Here is a 19,180-nt window from a genome sequence, read left to right on the forward strand (position 1 = left end):
GAATTTTAGGTTACGAATGGTTAGCTTGTAGGAATGTTGTAATTTGTTGTTTATCTAATCTATTTGGGACTGCATCCTCCTTTTATTCTAGGCTGCTCTAGATCATTTGAACCAGTGAACAGATATAGAGACTTCTTTGCACTTGGCTGCTGATGTGTGTAAAATGCAACATATAAATTACATCAAATGAGGCATAAAACTAACCCTTTTTAAGTACTAATGTTGGAAAAAGAGTGTTTTTTGTCTTCCCTTTTGTATTTTCAGGATTAAATGAGCTCAAATTAACAAAAGAAGCAAAAAAGGCAGCTAAATCTAACATAAATACAAGAAAAGGAACATAAGTGGATTGCCCGACCCCTCAACAGCATCCTCCCAAGCAAAACAGAGAAGGCAGAAGACTGAACACGCCCCGTGCTCAGCCAGCACGGGGCCGTGCCCAAGAAGCAGCAGATAAGACAAACCTATAGAAGCTTCTATTGCCCACCACGGGGCCGTGCCCAGTAAACACGGGGGCGTGGCGAAAGTACTGCAGGCGCATTAATTGTAATTGCGAATTACAATTAATGAGGAGAGAATTGTCAGACGGGCACGGGGCCGTGTCCAGCGGACACGGGGCCGTGCCCAGGCTTCTTTTCAGCCTATAAATAGGAGTGCTTGGTTTCATTGCAACTCATCCCTTGGCACACCACCTCTCTCACACTTCATCCACCACCCACCACCATCACAACACCATCATCCACCACCATCATCCATTGTCCATCATAGAGTGTGTGAGTCGTCTCGGGATCCAAGATTGATCGTAAGAGTTCTTGATAATCAAGGCCATGTTTGCCTAAGTCTCTTACATCACTTGGTGAAGACAAGTGTTTAGTATAATACTTTTTATTTTTTATCTTTTGCACTTTTTATTTGGTTTTGTATTTAATGACTTTAATAATTAGTTGCTTATGTTGAAGGTGATTCTTCCTTATCGTTTGTCTGTGGTGTCTTGGCATTATTTTACTGTTTATGTAAAATAAAAGATTTTCACCATTCATATCTCCACGGTCTATATGGAGGTATGTTAGCTACCTGGTCTTGCAAGGGTTTGGTAAGGTTCTTGCCCTTGTTCAGCGTTTAGAGGTCCTGCAAGGGACCTGGGTCAAATTTAGTAGGATCTCCTTCAATACCCAAAGGTATTGGATGGCGAGGATCCAAACTCTTTGACCCCCTCATAAGTTAACTACTACTAATACTATAACCCGGCTATTTAGGACTGTATCCCTGCTGACTCAGACTACTTAGTCGAGGGTAACGTCACCTCCAAAAGAGGGGCCTACCATAATTTGCATTAATAACTTAATTCATTATCTTTCAATAATCCGACCCTTTAGGATTGTATCCTTGCTGACTCAAACTACTGGGTTGAGGGTAACGTCGCCTTCAAAAGAGGGGCCTACTACAATAACTAAGATAATCTCTTAAACAAGTGCAAAAGTGCGAAAATAATCAAAGGTTATACTAATACACGAGTCGGATCCAAGTGATTCATCTTGTCTATCTGTTTTTATTTTTATTTTTATTTTTCAGCATTTAGTTAGTTTTATTTTCTTAGTTTAAAAATATTTTCTAACATTTTGATTTGGTTAGACGTTGAGGATAAACCGGTACTAAAAGCTCTTGTGTCCTTGGACGACCTCGGTATCTTACCAACACTATACTACGTCCACGATAGGTGCACTTGCCCATATGTGTGTTTAGTTTTAGTAAATATCGTGTTTTATAAATTTAAAACTTGGCTAAAAGTGTAAAAAGGGCTTAAAATATACATCTAAAACATATACACACTTGCACGCATCAGCTGCTATCAATGGAGGTACTACTTTGCACTTGTCTGCTATCAATGGACACATGTGTTGCATTTGGATCCCACTGTCTCATTATATCCTAAGCATTCCTACATTTTTATAAACTTTCCAATAAAAAATCAAGAATTTAAGAATGTGTCTGAATCCATTGACTGGTATGCTTCAAGAAACGTTGATTTATCATGTATTTTTGTGATTTTCTCTTGAGTTCTTTGTGAATGGGGACTGATAAATTTAAAACCTTTTTTGCAGAAGCTCACTTTATGATATAATTAGCAACCTCCCGATGGAGGTGTGACTGCTCTTTATTTGACTACCAGTTTTATGTGAGATGTGTGGTTTAATGGAATTAACCTAAACCACACATCATATTACATCTACAAACTAAGAGATGAAATGGTTCAATCATTTCACATGGAGATACTATACACAAAATCAGCTGCACATAATGAAAAATGCATTTTGGGTGCATTAGTGAGTTGTAAGTTGTGCTTCATGCATTGTGTGTTGTACTTGTCACCACTTCACAATCACAAACTCTATTGTCCACCTATGCTCACGTATAAGCATTGCTCATCACAAAACTTTTGTTCATCCGGTTTCTGTCACGTATCACATTTGTTTCATTGTTCTTCATTTTGGATTTTGTATTCGTTCTTCTAAACCAACAGAATTCCAATCACGTCGCCACCAACTTACCAATGTTGGAGGGTCTGGTTCGGTAGAAACTGTTCCTGCAGTACTTGCAGTCCGATCGGTTGTCGTGGGAACATACGACTTTTCATTTCAGCCAGTGAAGAGTTAGATTTATGGTAAGTTATTTTTTACAGATTTAATTTATGTTTTATAGCTGGTTTTTTATATTATTTCACAGTTTTTAGATATTTCTAATTTGTGTTTTTTGTTCAGTTAATCACTTAATTGTTTCATGATGATGTTGATTGCTGGATGCTATACCCTTCAGATCCCTACGGTATGTGTTTTGTATCATCTTTTCAATTACAATGTTTGGTCGCTTTTGGATGATTTTATCACTGGTTGCGAACAAGCTTACCCAATTTGGTTTCGGGCTTAGATCGTATAAAAAATCATGCCAAATCGGCTAGGATCGATTATCTTAATGACCTAAAGTGTTGGGTTTGGGTTCGGCTTGTAAAAAACTTGAGCGACTCGGCTTGATTTACAAAATTAGACCTTTTGCAGCAACAACTGATCCATTGGATGTCGGCAATCTGGGAGCATTAACAAAAGCTATGAATTTTGTAAATCCGTTCGGCTTGTAGAAAGATTGAGCGGCTCGGCTGATCGATTGATTATGTTAGGTGTGTTTTGTTGCATCTATCCATGGCAGTTGCTTTAACAAACATAAAGTAAATAAGCTGAATTTAGGTGTTCTTAGTTTTTAATCGTTGTATGATATTTGATGGTTAGACACTTGGGAGTAGGAGCCTTTAGATGTTGATCCATGTGACTTGTAGTTAACAAAATGATCACTTTGATTGATGCAGATGAGATGAAGAAACAGAAAGAGAGAAACCGTGAAGCATATTGTGGACCTTATCCAGTTAACACAACCTATGTTTTTATGTTTGCTTATTCATTGTTAACAATGCCTAACGATTACAAAAACTTTTACTTTTTAAGTCATTTATTGGGTATTTGATGTTAATCAAGAGTTCGTTTGATGTGTTTGAATTGTTCCTGTAACATAAAAAGTTACTCACGACGAAGTTAAAAGTTCGTTTGATATCATATGCTATAACGTGTGTTTCTATCTTCGTAGCCCGCACCGCAACGCGTGCGGGTCTAATTTCTAGTTAGTTTATAATTTACATAACAGTATAACTTATTTAATATAAGATCTCTCACACATATTTCTTTTTACGTGGTCGATGACTTTCTTATAATAGGCTAACACATTCCTTAAATTGGAGAGTCCCGTTGTCACACTTTGGCCAGACTATGTTGTCTTAATCAGGCCCACACTGGCTTCAGAGTTTGGCTTGGGCATTCTCCTCGGAAACCCGCCGACTGTCACTTGACAGCCGTTGTGCCACCACAAGAGCTGTTGTGGCACCTCTTCAAGGAGGCTAGGATCTATCCATCCATCATTGTCTAATCCATCAAAGTGACACAAGTGAGAATTGAACTTAGATCTCCATTGAAGAACCCAAGCTTCTCTACCGACCACAAGTGGTGAGAATTGAACTTAGATCTCCATTGAAGAACCCAAGCTTCTCTACTGGCCACAAGTGGTAAATGTTTTTTACGTGATTCTATTGGTCACTAGAGGATTGATGGTTCTCATGGTAAAAGATTTGGAGTGTTATTATTTTATACAATTCTTATATATATATATATATATATATATATATTATACTAGGTTGGAACCTCGTGTATTACACGGGTTGAATAAATAAATATTATCATGAACAAATAGCTTTAGGAAATATAATACCGCTAATTTGTTGCTTATAAATATTATAAGATTGATAAATAAATAAGTAGATTAGTATTTTGTTACTAATATATAAGTGAGTGATACGTAACATTCTTTGAAAACCCGTATATTACAAAGGTTAAATATCAAAAAAAGAGAAATATAAATTATAAAGTTTTTTGATTAATTATTACACGTATATTACAAACCCATGTATCACACGGGTTGTCATTATCTGGAATCATTAATTATTAAAAAAAGATTAAATTTCTTTAATTAATTATTAAAAAAGTTAAATTTTTAGTTGTAACATATGACGACCCATTGTACTATATTACAATTAATAACATATTTCAATTAAATATATCTATTGCTTATTGTGTTATATTAATACATTAATATCTGTGTGTAAATATATAAATATGTAAATTAACTTTCGGGTACTACACAAACCCGTGTGATGATTTGTAACTAATTAAACTTTTTAACCTTTTTAATTAATTAATTATTTGGAATCATTTACTAATTAATTTTATTATTATTGATAAAGATAATGTATTAATTAATTGTTAAAAAAAGTTTAAAAAATATAAATAATTTTTTTAGGTTAAATAAGAGAATTCACGTGGCATTAACTGGAATCCTTTATTAGAATTTAGAAGATTAGATTTAGATATATAGGGTGGGGTTCGGCTACAAAGTCCATTTTTCCTACAAAGTATACAAAGTCATAAAACACCACATTTTCAGCCATAAAACACACTTAAAAGCCACAAATAACATAGTGAAGATCACTAAAACACAATATCCAAACCCTAACATTCCATAAAAACTTCAAACACACCATCGTAGAACTATGAATATAAAACACAACATGATAATCAACACAAAACACACTAATGTTAGTCATTCGATAATCAAAGCCTTATCATCCAAAACACAACACAAAACCCACAAATATGACGTTTTAGTAATCTTCGCTTTGTTACTTGTGGGTTTTGAGTGTGTTTTATGGTTGATATTATGGTGTTTTATGACTTTTTACACTTTGAAGGAAAACTGGACTTTGTAGCCAACTCCCACCCAAGATATATAGATATAGATAGATATAAATATAGATAAATATAAATATAAATATAAATATAAACATAAATAGATATTGATGTTTTATTTAGATAACGATATAATAATTAACTTTAATTAAATATAATTATCTATAATTAAGTAGAAGATAAAGGCTTTAATTAAAAAGTAATTATCCAAAATAATTAGAAGAGAAAGACGGGAAAACAAAAAAATAGGTTGCTCCAATGAATGACACGTGTTTCACATTGATTTACTTTATTATATAGTATATATATATATATATATATAGAGAGAAAGAGAGAGAGGGGGGGGGAGAGGTAGAGAGAGATAGAAAGGATAATAAGAAAACCCTTATGAGTTACAAAAACTCAAGAAACTCAAGCTCCACCATTCATCTAAATATTGTATGGTTGAGATTACGTGTTACAAAAAGTAACTTTTTCAGGACCTGTTACAGATTGACAGAAGTAACTGTACCAGTTTTTACTTCTTCACTTTTCTGTCAGACACACTTACATGTAACAGGTTTGTTTGTTACCCTAATTTTTTCCTATAAAACATGTAACATGTTTTTTTACATGCAATACACATTGAAAACTCATAAAGTTTAAGTTCAAAAATGCTACAGTTCGTAAAACCTGCAAAATCAGTTGTTGAAAAAAAGGTAACATGTGTTACATCTATGTAAACGAGTGAAAAAGGTGTAACATATTAACTTTTTCTCTCTTGACAAAAATTGTTACATGCCAGAATTCTGAAAAAAGTTATAATACGTGGCAAAATTGTGTTCATGCATTGGGTTTCTTGAGTTTTTTGAACTCACATGAGCTGTTACATGTCACAATTCTAAAAAAAATGCAACACATGCCAAAATTGTGTTCATGAATTGGGTTTATTAAGTTTTTTGAACTTACATGAGATTTCTTAATATACTATGACATATATATATATAGGGGACCTAGAATGAGAACCACCTCGAGTTGTAAGAACCGCGAGAACCACACCGTACGGGGCGAGGTGGACCAATTTTTTTTTTCAAAAACGTAGATGCATGTATTATAAACACATTCGTAAAAAAAAATTTTAAAAAATGTCGTGCGTGTAGTTTTTTACACCACAAGTTTGTGGTTTACGAGTTCCGTACGGAACTCGTAAACCACAAACTTGTGGTGTAAAAAAACTACACGCACGGCATTTTTTTTTAAATTTTTTTTTTTACGCATGTGTTTATAATACATGCATCTACGTTTTTGAAAAAAAAATTTGGTCCACCTCGCCCCGGATCAAGTAGTTCTCGTGGTTCTTACAACTCGAGATGGTTCTCATTCTAGCAGCCCCCTATATATATATATATATATATATATATATATATATATATATATATATATATATATATATAGGATTAGGTTCAAGAGTGAACACTAGTGTAGCTTGCGAAATGAGTTAACTAATCCTGGCCATACACGTGTGTAGATCAATGGCCAGGATTTGATGTTGAAATACACTAGTGTATTTTACAATTTGATGATGAGATCCTGGCCATACATGTGTGTAGATCAATGGCCAGGATTTGTTCACTCAGTTCGCAAATACACTAGTGTTCACTCTAGAACCCCACCCTATAGGATGGGGTTCATGAGTGAACAACATCCTTGTTTGTGAACCGTGTGAACCAATCTGAGTCATTGATCGTTTTTTTAGATGTAAAGGATATAATGGTAATTAATCAGTTTAAATTAGTAAGTTATATATTTTTGTTAACATTAAACTAACTACCCCTTATGATCTTTAAATAGTTATAAATTTTTCATACGTTAATATTTTTTTATTTAAATACACCATAAAAAGAGTTTTTTATTCTCTTTAATTTGAGTATGATATTGCTATAGTTTTTTTTAATAAAAACGAACAACATATGCATTTTTCGTTTCCAGCATTTTATTGTTTATATAAACAGGTGTACATGAGTACAATATACACATGTACAACAGTGTACAGTGTATGAACAACAGCCTGTACACTTGTGTACATGAGTACAATACACATATGCACAACAATGTACATTGTAGGAACAACGGACTGTATCTTTATTTAATAACTGACATCCCTGGTTTAAAGGGATTTGATTTTGTTATATTTAAAAAAAACAATATTCAGTTATGATAGGATACCAAAATTACCAATAGTACACATTTACGTGAATGCCCCTATCAGCCCCATTTCTTTCTTATATTTAGAGGGTATTTGGGATTACGTTTTGAAATGATTATTTGATTATTGCGTTTATAAAACATAAATAATCTAAAAAAGTGTTTGGATGAAAAAGTGATTATCTATTTGAGAAGCATGTACCTACATACTTTTTCAAAACGCAGTTTTGAAAACGCAAAATCTATTTTGAAAACGCAACACCAAACACCCCCTTAATTTAATATTTACAAGTTTGCCATTAGCATTAATTTTGATCATCTAATAAATGAAGGGCCAAGATCTGTTCATTTTGTTCACAAGTTAACCATTGTTCACTCTACAACTCTACCCTATATATTATATATATATAACACTATAGTTTGTCTGATAGCATGTCTATGATAGATGTATAGTATTATATTTGTTATATAATGTTATATAGTGTTACATAGTGTTATATGGTATTATATGGTGTTACATATTGTTATACGGTGTTTATATGGTGTTATATAGTATTATATATAGTGTTATAATACACTTCTCACACTTTGAGCACTTTTTACAAGATCCTCTACCATATATATATATATATATATGTATATATATATATATATATATATATATATATATAGGGAGCCGCTAGAATGAGAACCACCTCGAGTTGTAAGAACCGCGAGAACTACACCCCACGGAGCGCCGTTCGCCGCGATTTTTTTTTTACAAGTAGATGTGTGCATTATAAACACGGCCGTAAAAAATCACGGCGAACGGCGCTCCGTGGGGTGTACTTTTTTACACCTCAAGTTTGGTGAAAAAAAAAAGAAAAAAGAAAAAAAATTAAAAAACACCAAACTTGAGGTGTAAAAAAGTACACCCCACGGAGCGCCGTTCGTCGTGATTTTTTACGGCCGTGTTTATAATGCACACATCTACTTGTAAAAAAAAAATCGCGGCGAACGGCGCTCCGTGGGGTGTAGTTCTCGCGGTTCTTACAACTCGGGGTGGTTCTCATTCTAGCAGCCCCCTATATATATATATATATATATATATATATATATATATATATATATATATATATATATATGTATATATATATATATGTATATATATACCGTACTGATTTACCTTATACTTACTGATTTAAAGAATAATGATAGTTGTGGCTAAGGCTAATTGTAAGGGCAATTTCGTTATATTTTTTTGAACTGGTAAGGAAATAAAAACCCGGCTATCCGAGATAACATAATGGCAAAATGTGATTCTAAATGCCAGCAACAGTAGGCAGTATTGGGTAGCCCAAGCCCACTATCTCTAGTTCTGAGGAAAATCCACTGTCTGAAGACTCACTACGATAAAACCCGGTTAAAATCAGATTCAAAGTTGAGACATATAACCTCAACCCCAATCTTCACTTGCCTCAATTGAGTTATAGATTATTGGCCAATTTCGTTATATTGGTTATAAAATATTGTTTTTTTTTTAACGGCAACGAACGACGTGTCAATCATCATGACACCGGGCGCTGTGGCCAAGGTCGACTACTCGACCGCCGCCAGCCCCTTGGCTCTCCTCAGATGCGCGGAAACCCGACCTCCACCCGCCCGAAGGCACGACGGTGGAATAATCTGTAAAACCTCGCCTCTCATACAAGTCGAACCGACGCCGCCCGTATTCGCTTTTCACCTGAATGTCACAGAAAATAATGAGAAAAGTGATAATCAAACCTGGATTACAAGAAAAACCATTTTTTTCTCAATCACTTCACCACTACCTCATTGACACTGGTTATAAAAAATTGTCTCGGTTTAAGCTCAAAACTATTTTTAGGAATAGTGCCTCCCACGGGGAAAGCATGAGTTGGCGGCGCTTTATTGTCACCAACTTCCCATGACCTTTAGAAAGACACATGTTTCACCAATAAGAGTCAAACTCGCCAAATTTGACTTACACTTGATGTTTTCAAGATTTACAGATCTATCTTAACTTATCCTTGAAAAAATTAATATTGAATTTTACAACCAAAGCCAAACCTTTACACTCAATGTTTTAAATACCGGTATGAATCGGCTGGTTATATCGATTAAACCAGATATCAGACACGAGTCTGGTACGATAAAGGCTCGTAAAATCCGTATACGGTATGTCTTATGTACCGGCAGTAAATCCGGTTCTACCGGTTCAAACCATTGAACCGGTTTGCATTATCTTAAGATTTGATTTCTTAATTTTAATAAAATACATATTAAGGTAATATTGATCTTCTATATTTCCGCTATTAACCTAGTGTCTTCTATTCCAATATTTCGTCGTCGTTGAAATTGTTACTCACCGCGTACAATGCAAAATTGTTTATAACTAACAAAAATATTCTTAAAATGCTTAACAGTTTACAATAAAAAAAATTGTTTTTAGATAAAACTATGATCAGTTACATAAATCCTAGTTGAGATTGGATACTTTTTTTAGATGAATTTGTATTTTATGGAACTTACAGGGTTAACTAGTAACCCGGTTCAGCCGCCCGATACAACCCAGTTCAACCGATTGAACCATTTTAGAGCACAACCCGGTATGACTTAAAAACCGGTTTTTAAAACATTTACACTTCCATAGTTCCATTTGGCATTTTTGTTAGCCCGGTGGATTAATTCCCAAGCTCAAGCTTGTGGACCAGGTGGGCCGACCTCGTAGCCCATGGGCCGGTCATCATAGATGGTAAAGTTTTTATTAGAGATAATTCTTAATTTGGTGATTAGATAAGTATGCTTTGTTTTTTGATATTTAAATTAGGATTTTGTGTTAGTCTCTAATTGTAACTTAGCTAGTATATAACCTAATCAAGCTGATGATTATGGTTATGAGAGATTGATTAAAGTTTTGAGCTACTTTCTTTGAACAATAAAGTTTGAAGAGCGTATCCCGTATTTGTGTATCCTTGATTAACCAATTCATACCCGTGAATTTTATCATTCATTCGTTTTGTTTTTTTTTTGTGTAAAAAACCGTTACCAATGGTTTGACCTAAAAATCATCAAAACCAGATCGTTAATATCTGTCACACCCCCAAAATCCACCCGCGGATAACACCCGCTTCGGGGGCGTGACTGACCAGGATCCAGCCACCAATTATACTAAGCATTGGTTAATATTAAAGTAATACTTGCTAACCATAAAAATTAGCAAATATCAAGTTCAGAGTTAAAGGTTTTAAAGTTTAAACAGTAACAAGTAGCGGAAGCATAATTAAATAGTTTTTAAACAGTGTTCATAAGGTAAGCATAATAAATGCCCAACACACGGGCAGACGACCACTACACATCCCAAGTAGCTGCTCCAGTCACTGGCCACCTGCAAAGCATGCAGTAAAGGGGTCAACAATAATGCTGAGTGAGTTCACTAGTTGTCCAGTTTTAAATTCCAAAAACTTGTTTCACCAGTTAATTTATCCGTTTATACATGCCATGGGGAGCTACCCCAAAAGTTAGCGACTAAACTGTTTTCTAATACCGAACACTAGGTAACCGAATGCGTTTCCGCAGGATGCCCCGATGTCAATGTTCTATCATCATTGACGGATGCCTGAGTACATTAGTTCACGACCGATCCCATACCATGGCACGGTGTGAGGCTGGTAAAACCTAAATAGCGCTATCAACTAATAACCCGTTCGCCTGGCACCGGCGACTAATCGGTATTATGTAGTAGGGACTTGAGTGATAGAGTTGCGTTTAGTGCCGTTAGTTGCAATCCGTATAAACAGTAATTAACTAAAAAGGTTTCCCAATACAAGGGAAGATAAAGTAAGTTTGTTTCCCAATAACTAGGGAAGGAGTGTAGACGGTATCCCCTTTACAAGGGGATAGGGTTGTTTTAGTCTCGTGTCCCAAACCACCGGGACGCATGCTTTTAAGTTGTGAACTCACCTTGGGTTGCTCGGTATGATACGTTACTTGGTTAAGTATGTTGGTCACCACGTCCTAACATGGTTACCAAATATGGGTCAAGTCGGGTACAAGTAAACACGTATAAGACACACTTAACGTAAATGCAGATAACCACAGTAGCAGGTAGACATGCAGCCCAGTCAACAGGAAGTCCAACATACAAACAGTGGGGCTATTGGGCCTAAGCAGTTACACAAGCAATCCAGTTAACAGACAATCCAACAAGTACATTGGCCCAATATCAGCCCAGTCGAGACGGAGGTGACTCGCAACCAAGGTTGCGACTCGCAACCGAGGTCTCGGTTCGTCATGCTTTGGTTGCGACTCGCAATCAGAGATTCCGACTCGCAACCGGCGATTCCGACAAAGCAGCTGTGGTTACGACTCGCAATCAGATCGATACGCGTTGATTACGACTCGCAACCGGGAGGTCTCGACAAATCTTGGTGCGGTCTCGAGTAGCAACCAAAGGTTGCGACTCGCAACCGTAGTTACGTGTGCATGAAGACCTTCTAGAACCTGTCATATGTACGAACCAATGGAAATGCATTTTCATGAAACCAATATGTACCATTTCCACTAAAACATGTTTTCTTGTCTGATTACAAACCAAAACAGATCAAACAAGCACAATTTCAAATATTTATCATGTTCATAACACATTCAAATTGTTCTTCACACATTCAACATATTCAATCACAAGTATCCAAATGACAATTAACCAAAATCAGGTTATTCAAGCAATATTTAACCACAATCTCAAATCATGAAAGTCATGAACACTCAATCCAACATCATGTCCAAATCCCCTTTAACCAAACCCTTGTTAACCGGAAACAAAACTATCTCCCCACAAAACCGAATACTCACATACTTTCATAAACATTCACCCTAAGTTATCTAGGCATGTTTTTCAAACATAATCAAGCATCAAATCTTTTATCCGAAATTTATACCATCATCCTATATTAATACAAGCAAGAATCATGGTCATATAGTGACCTTACTAACACATGAACATCTAGAAAGAGCTAAAACCACTAACCGGCTATAGATTCAAGGTGTGCGGGTATGATGGATCGATGAATGAGCTTCCGGTTGGCGGTTCCGAGCTAAAACCGAGTAGGTTCTTGATGTTGGTTGACCCGAGAAGAAGGAGAAGGATGAGAAGAGTGGTCTTGGTTGCTAGAGCTTTAGGGTTTTGGGGTTTAGTGAAGAAGATGAGAGGAGAGTGTGAGAAGAGGGTGTGTAAAATGATTAAGGGAGGTGGGGTTGGGTTTATATAATGTTCCGAGTTGGGCTAAGGGTTCCGGGTTGGGTTTAATTCCTACAAGGCCAAGGCCTAGCCGGCCCAATACTAATGTTCACTCGAGACCATGGTCTCGAGTCGGGTTGAGGTCTCGAGTCGGGTTTATATATATATATATATATATATATATATACATATACACACAAAAGTAAATCGGCATATAACACATAATAACAAATAATTCATCGTTTTCATTTAATAAAATACGTACATGAAACGTTGCATCAAGAAAGTTTCCCCGGGAAGGTCCGAAGTGTCACATTATCCCCACGTTTTAGGTACTTTCGTCCCGAAAGTTAAGGCAGCCACTGTCAAGCTAGTGTGAGTAAAAGCGTTTCAACGGGGTGTCACATCATCCCCCCGTTAGTTTGGAATTTCGTCCCGAAATTCGTTCGTAGCTTCAGTGCTGGGGTTTTCGTTTGGGAACAACTGGGGATACTTGTGCTTCATCTGGTCTTCCCGCTCCCAGGTATACTCTGGGCCACGTCGCGAGTTCCAACGGACTCGTACGAGAGGTATCTGGCTACGTTTGAGGATTTTGATCTCTCGATCAGTGATCTCAATCGGTTCCTCAGTAAAGTGTAGCTGTTCGTCAATCGTTAGTTCCTTAAAAGGAATCACAAGTGTTTCATCCGACAAACACTTCTTCAGGTTGGATACGTGAAAAACGTTGTGTACCGCACTCAGTTCTTCAGGCAGGTTCAATCTATAAGCAACCTTACCGATCTTCTCGGTAATTTCGAATGGTCCGATATATCGCGGATTGAGCTTGCCCCGTTTGCCAAAGCGAACCACACCCTTCCAGGGTGAGACTTTAAGTAGAACCCGGTCACCGACCTGGAATTCCAATGGTTTCCTACGCTTATCAGCGTAGCTCTTCTGACGGTCACGAGCTGCCGCCATGCGTTGTCTGATCTGGGCAATCTTTTCCGTTGTATCTACCACCATCTCTGGGCCCGTGATTTGACTATCACCGATTTCCGCCCAGCAGAGAGGTGACCGGCATTTACGACCGTACAATGCCTCAAAAGGTGCTGCCTGAATGCTAGTGTGGTAGCTGTTGTTGTATGAGAACTCTACTAACGGTAGATGCTTCTCCCAGTTCTTGCCAAAGTCGATCACACACGCTCTAAGCATGTCTTCTAGAGTTTGGATGGTACGTTCGGACTGTCCATCCGTTTGCGGGTGATAAGCAGTGCTCATATCCAAACGTGAGCCAAAGCATTTGTGCATAGCTTGCCACAATTCCGAAGTAAATCGAGCGTCTCGGTCGGAAATAATCGAGGTTGGCACTCCGTGCCTCGAAACTACTTCCTTTAAGTAAATCTCTGCCAAGGTAGAAAACTTGTCTGTTTCCTTAATAGCCAGAAAGTGCGCGGACTTGGTCAATCGATCTACGATTACCCAAATAGCATCATTTCCTCGTTGAGATCTAGGTAACCCTGTAACAAAATCCATGGAAATCTGTTCCCATTTCCATTTCGGGATTTCCGGTTGTTGGAGTAGACCTGCTGGCTTCTGGTATTCTGTCTTGACTCTCGCGCAAGTCAAACATTTGCTGACGTATGTTGCTATGTGGGCCTTCATACCAGGCCACCAATACGTAGTCTTCAAGTCATGGTACATCTTGTCCGAACCAGGATGTACTGAGTAGCGGGACTTGTGGGCTTCGTCCATCACGAGTTCACGCAAACCCCCAAAGAGAGGAACCCAAATGCGTCCTGTTACATAGTAAGCACCTTCTTCTTTCTGTTCTAGTTGCTGTCTCGATCCTCGCAGAGACTCAGCCCTGATGTTTTCCGGCTTCAATGCTTCAACTTGAGCATTTCGAATCTGGGTAGGGAGGTTAGACTGGATGGTAAGTTGCAGTGCTCGCACGCGCTTTGGTACGGTGTCCTTTCGACTGAGGGCGTCTGCCACGACATTGGCCTTGCCCGGATGATACTTGATGGCGCATTCGTAGTCATTCAAGAGTTCGACCCATCGACGCTGTCGCATGTTCAATTCCTTTTGCCTAAAGATATGCTCGAGACTCCTGTGATCGGTGTAAATAGTGCACTTGGTACCGTACAGGTAATGTCTCCATATCTTAAGAGCAAAAACCACTGCTCCTAGTTCCAAGTCGTGCGTCGTGTAGTTCTTTTCATGCGTCTTGAGTTGTCGAGAGGCGTAGGCAATAACTTTCTCGCGTTGCATTAACACGCAACCGAGCCCATGAATAGACGCATCGCAGTAAACTACGAAGTCGTCAGTACCGTCGGGCAATGAGAGAATAGGAGCGCTACAGAGGTTATCCTTAAGCCTCTGAAAAGCAGATTCCTGTGCTGCATTCCACTTGTAGGCGACGCCTTTCTGAGTAAGAGTCGTGAGGGGTTGTGCAACCCTTGAGAATCCCTGAATGAATCTGCGGTAGTAGCCCGCCAAACCCAAGAATTGGCGAACTTCAGTGGGAGTCTTAGGCGTAGGCCAGTTCTTTATCGATTCGATCTTAGCTGGGTCGACATGAATTCCGTTCTTATTAACTACATGGCCGAGGAAATGGACTTCTCGAAGCCAAAAGTCACATTTAGAGAATTTGGCGTACAGTTGCTCGTTGCGAAGGAGTTCGAGGATAAGGCGTAGGTGCTGTTCATGCTCTTCTTGACTTTTTGAATAAATCAAGATGTCGTCGATAAACACAATCACGAATTTGTCGAGGTAAGGCTTACATACGCGGTTCATAAGATCCATGAACACTGCAGGTGCGTTAGTCATTCCAAAAGGCATAACGAGGAACTCGTAATGACCATAACGAGTCCTGAATGCAGTCTTGGAGATGTCTTTATTACGAACTCTCAGCTGATGATAACCTGATCGCAGGTCGATCTTAGAATAGTAGCTCGATCCTTGCAGCTGATCGAATAGGTCGTCGATGCGCGGGAGAGGGTAACGATTCTTGATGGTAACCTTGTTCAACTCACGGTAGTCGATGCACATTCGGAATGTGCCATCCTTCTTTTTAACAAAGAGTACTGGGGCTCCCCAGGGTGATGAACTAGGACGGATAAATCCTTTATCCAATAGTTCTTGTAGTTGCGTAGAGAGTTCCTTCAGTTCTGCAGGAGCCAATCGGTACGGTGCACGAGCTATGGGTGCTGCTCCGGGAGCTAGCTCGATTTGGAATTCGACCTGACGGTGAGGAGGGAGTCCAGGTAATTCCTCAGGGAATACCTCGGGATAGTCGCGTACTACCGGAAAATCTTCAATCCTCTTTTCCTTCTCGTGGGTGTTGGTGACAAGTGCTAGGATAGCGGTGTGCCCTTTCTGTAAACATTTCTGGGCTTTTAGAAGCGAGATAATGCCTGTGACTTCTCCACTTTTGTTGCCTTTGACGATGAGGGGTTGACCAGAACGGCGAGGTATACGAACCGCTTTCTCTTGACAGAGAATTTCGGCGCGGTGTTTGGATAACCAATCCATACCAATGACGACGTCGAAGCTTCCAAGTTTGACAGGGAAAAGATCGATACTAAACGTGTGGCCAGACAATTCTAGGGTGCAGTCGTGGATCACGTGCGTGGCCTCGATGTTCTTGCCATTAGCTATCTCGACGGTATGCTTAGAACTTAATAATGCGGGCGAATGCTTAAGTTTCTTACTAATGCGAAGGGATACATAACTGGCATCGGCACCGGAATCAAATAACACAGAAACATAATGATCATCAAGTAGGAACTTACCCGCCACGACGTTGGGATCGTTCCTAGCCTCTCCAGCTCCAATCACGAAAGCTCTGCCCCTTGCATTTCCAGCATTGTTGTTTTGCTCATTGTTCCCAGCTCCCTGATTGTTGCGATTCTGATTCAGTTCAGGGCAATCCTTTCGCATGTGTCCTGTTGCCCCGCATTTAAAACATGCTCTGTTGTTTCCCTGCTGCTGTTGCTGTTGGGGTTGTTGCTGATTCTGCCTTGCTGGGAACTGACTTCTGCAATCCTTGGCTTCGTGCCCCATCTTGTGGCATCGCTGACACTGACCCTTGTTACATGCCCCATTGTGGTGCCTGTTACACTTGTTGCACTTAGGGTAGTTTCCCCGGTAGCCACCCTGTTGCTGAGCGCCTTTGTTGTTGTCAGTTTTCCTTTGCTGAGCTGGGGCTTGAGTAGGGTTAGCATCCTTGCCCTGATTTCCATCCCACTTTCGTTTGCCATCACTAGAACTTCCTTCCGCAGCACTGATCCTTTTGGGCAACCTGCCCTCTTCCACAGCCTGATCAGTGAGTTTGTGAGCAAGTCGAACAATCGGCTGAATGGTAGTGTGGTTGGCTGAAGTTACATGGCTTCGAATTTCTGGAGCCAGACCCTTGATGTACAGTTCGATCCTTCGGTACATGGGTCGAGACATGTTTGGACAAAGAGCAGCATAGTCGTTGGACAGCTTGGTGTAGGTCTCAATCTCCGACCCAACCATCTTGAGTTCATAGTACTCATTCTCAAGCTTGTGGATGTCATCCCTGTGACAGTACTCTTCCTTGATCATATCCTTGAAATCTTCCCACGCAGTAGCGTTAGCAGTCTCTAGACCAAGCATTTGAATTTGCGCTTTCCACCATGAAAGTGCGCTTCCCTCTAGAGTACCAGTAGCAAACTTCACCCAATTAGCAGTTGGGCATTCACAGACAGCAAAAACAGCTTCGACCTTCTCAATCCAGTGCAGAAGGCCTATGGCACCCTCCGTGCCATTGAAAGGAAGAGGCTTGCAATCCATAAAGGTCTTGAAGGTACAAACACGTGGTTGCACAGGTGCAGGCTGACCTATCGGGTGAGCTGCGAAAGCTGCGGCCACGGTGTTGAGCAGGCTAGTGAACTGAGCCGGGGTCATGTTGACGTTTCCTCGTCCGCGTCCACTCATTGTCTTCATAACCAGAAACACATAGTATGAGTGCGTGATAGCGAGAATAAGATAGAAGAGAGAAGATGTATCTATCTAATCAGGCAACTAGTACGTATAGTAAAGCAGAAAGCATAAGACAAGTAAGCAAGTAACTATGGGTCCGAGCTATGAGGTCAGATAAGTCGAGCCTTGTACTTGGAGTGTAGTGTCGTCACGAGTCACGGGTTATAGTCTGGTTTTTCTCAAAAAGATTTTTCCCCTTTTTAAAACCAAGTTCACTATAACCAATGGCTCTGATACCAATCTGTCACACCCCCAAAATCCACCCGCGGATAACACCCGCTTCGGGGGCGTGACTGACCAGGATCCAGCCACCAATTATACTAAGCATTGGTTAATATTAAAGTAATACTTGCTAACCATAAAAATTAGCAAATATCAAGTTCAGAGTTAAAGGTTTTAAAGTTTAAACAGTAACAAGTAGCGGAAGCATAATTAAATAGTTTTTAAACAGTGTTCATAAGGTAAGCATAATAAATGCCCAACACACGGGCAGACGACCACTACACATCCCAAGTAGCTGCTCCAGTCACTGGCCACCTGCAAAGCATGCAGTAAAGGGGTCAACAATAATGCTGAGTGAGTTCACTAGTTGTCCAGTTTTAAATTCCAAAAACTTGTTTCACCAGTTAATTTATCCGTTTATACATGCCATGGGGAGCTACCCCAAAAGTTAGCGACTAAACTGTTTTCTAATACCGAACACTAGGTAACCGAATGCGTTTCCGCAGGATGCCCCGATGTCAATGTTCTATCATCATTGACGGATGCCTGAGTACATTAGTTCACGACCGATCCCATACCATGGCACGGTGTGAGGCTGGTAAAACCTAAATAGCGCTATCAACTAATAACCCGTTCGCCTGGCACCGGCGACTAATCGGTATTATGTAGTAGGGACTTGAGTGATAGAGTTGCGTTTAGTGCCGTTAGTTGCAATCCGTATAAACAGTAATTAACTAAAAAGGTTTCCCAATACAAGGGAAGATAAAGTAAGTTTGTTTCCCAATAACTAGGGAAGGAGTGTAGACGGTATCCCCTTTACAAGGGGATAGGGTTGTTTTAGTCTCGTGTCCCAAACCACCGGGACGCATGCTTTTAAGTTGTGAACTCACCTTGGGTTGCTCGGTATGATACGTTACTTGGTTAAGTATGTTGGTCACCACGTCCTAACATGGTTACCAAATATGGGTCAAGTCGGGTACAAGTAAACACGTATAAGACACACTTAACGTAAATGCAGATAACCACAGTAGCAGGTAGACATGCAGCCCAGTCAACAGGAAGTCCAACATACAAACAGTGGGGCTATTGGGCCTAAGCAGTTACACAAGCAATCCAGTTAACAGACAATCCAACAAGTACATTGGCCCAATATCAGCCCAGTCGAGACGGAGGTGACTCGCAACCAAGGTTGCGACTCGCAACCGAGGTC

The 19,180-nt window shown here is 39.3% G+C and overlaps 1 long non-coding RNA gene across 1 annotated transcript; it reads left to right on the plus strand.

Moving 5' to 3' along the window:
- The first annotated feature begins 2,533 nt into the window (after window positions 1-2,533).
- LOC110935092 lies at window positions 2,534-3,390 on the plus strand. The gene is made up of 3 exons (XR_002588860.2): window positions 2,534-2,659; window positions 2,757-2,820; window positions 3,356-3,390. It is a non-coding gene; the product is annotated as an uncharacterized LOC110935092 (long non-coding RNA).
- The last annotated feature ends 15,790 nt before the right edge of the window (window positions 3,391-19,180 follow it).

This window comes from Helianthus annuus, chromosome 4, assembly GCF_002127325.2.
Source record: "Helianthus annuus cultivar XRQ/B chromosome 4, HanXRQr2.0-SUNRISE, whole genome shotgun sequence".
Classification (NCBI taxonomy): domain Eukaryota; kingdom Viridiplantae; phylum Streptophyta; class Magnoliopsida; order Asterales; family Asteraceae; genus Helianthus; species Helianthus annuus.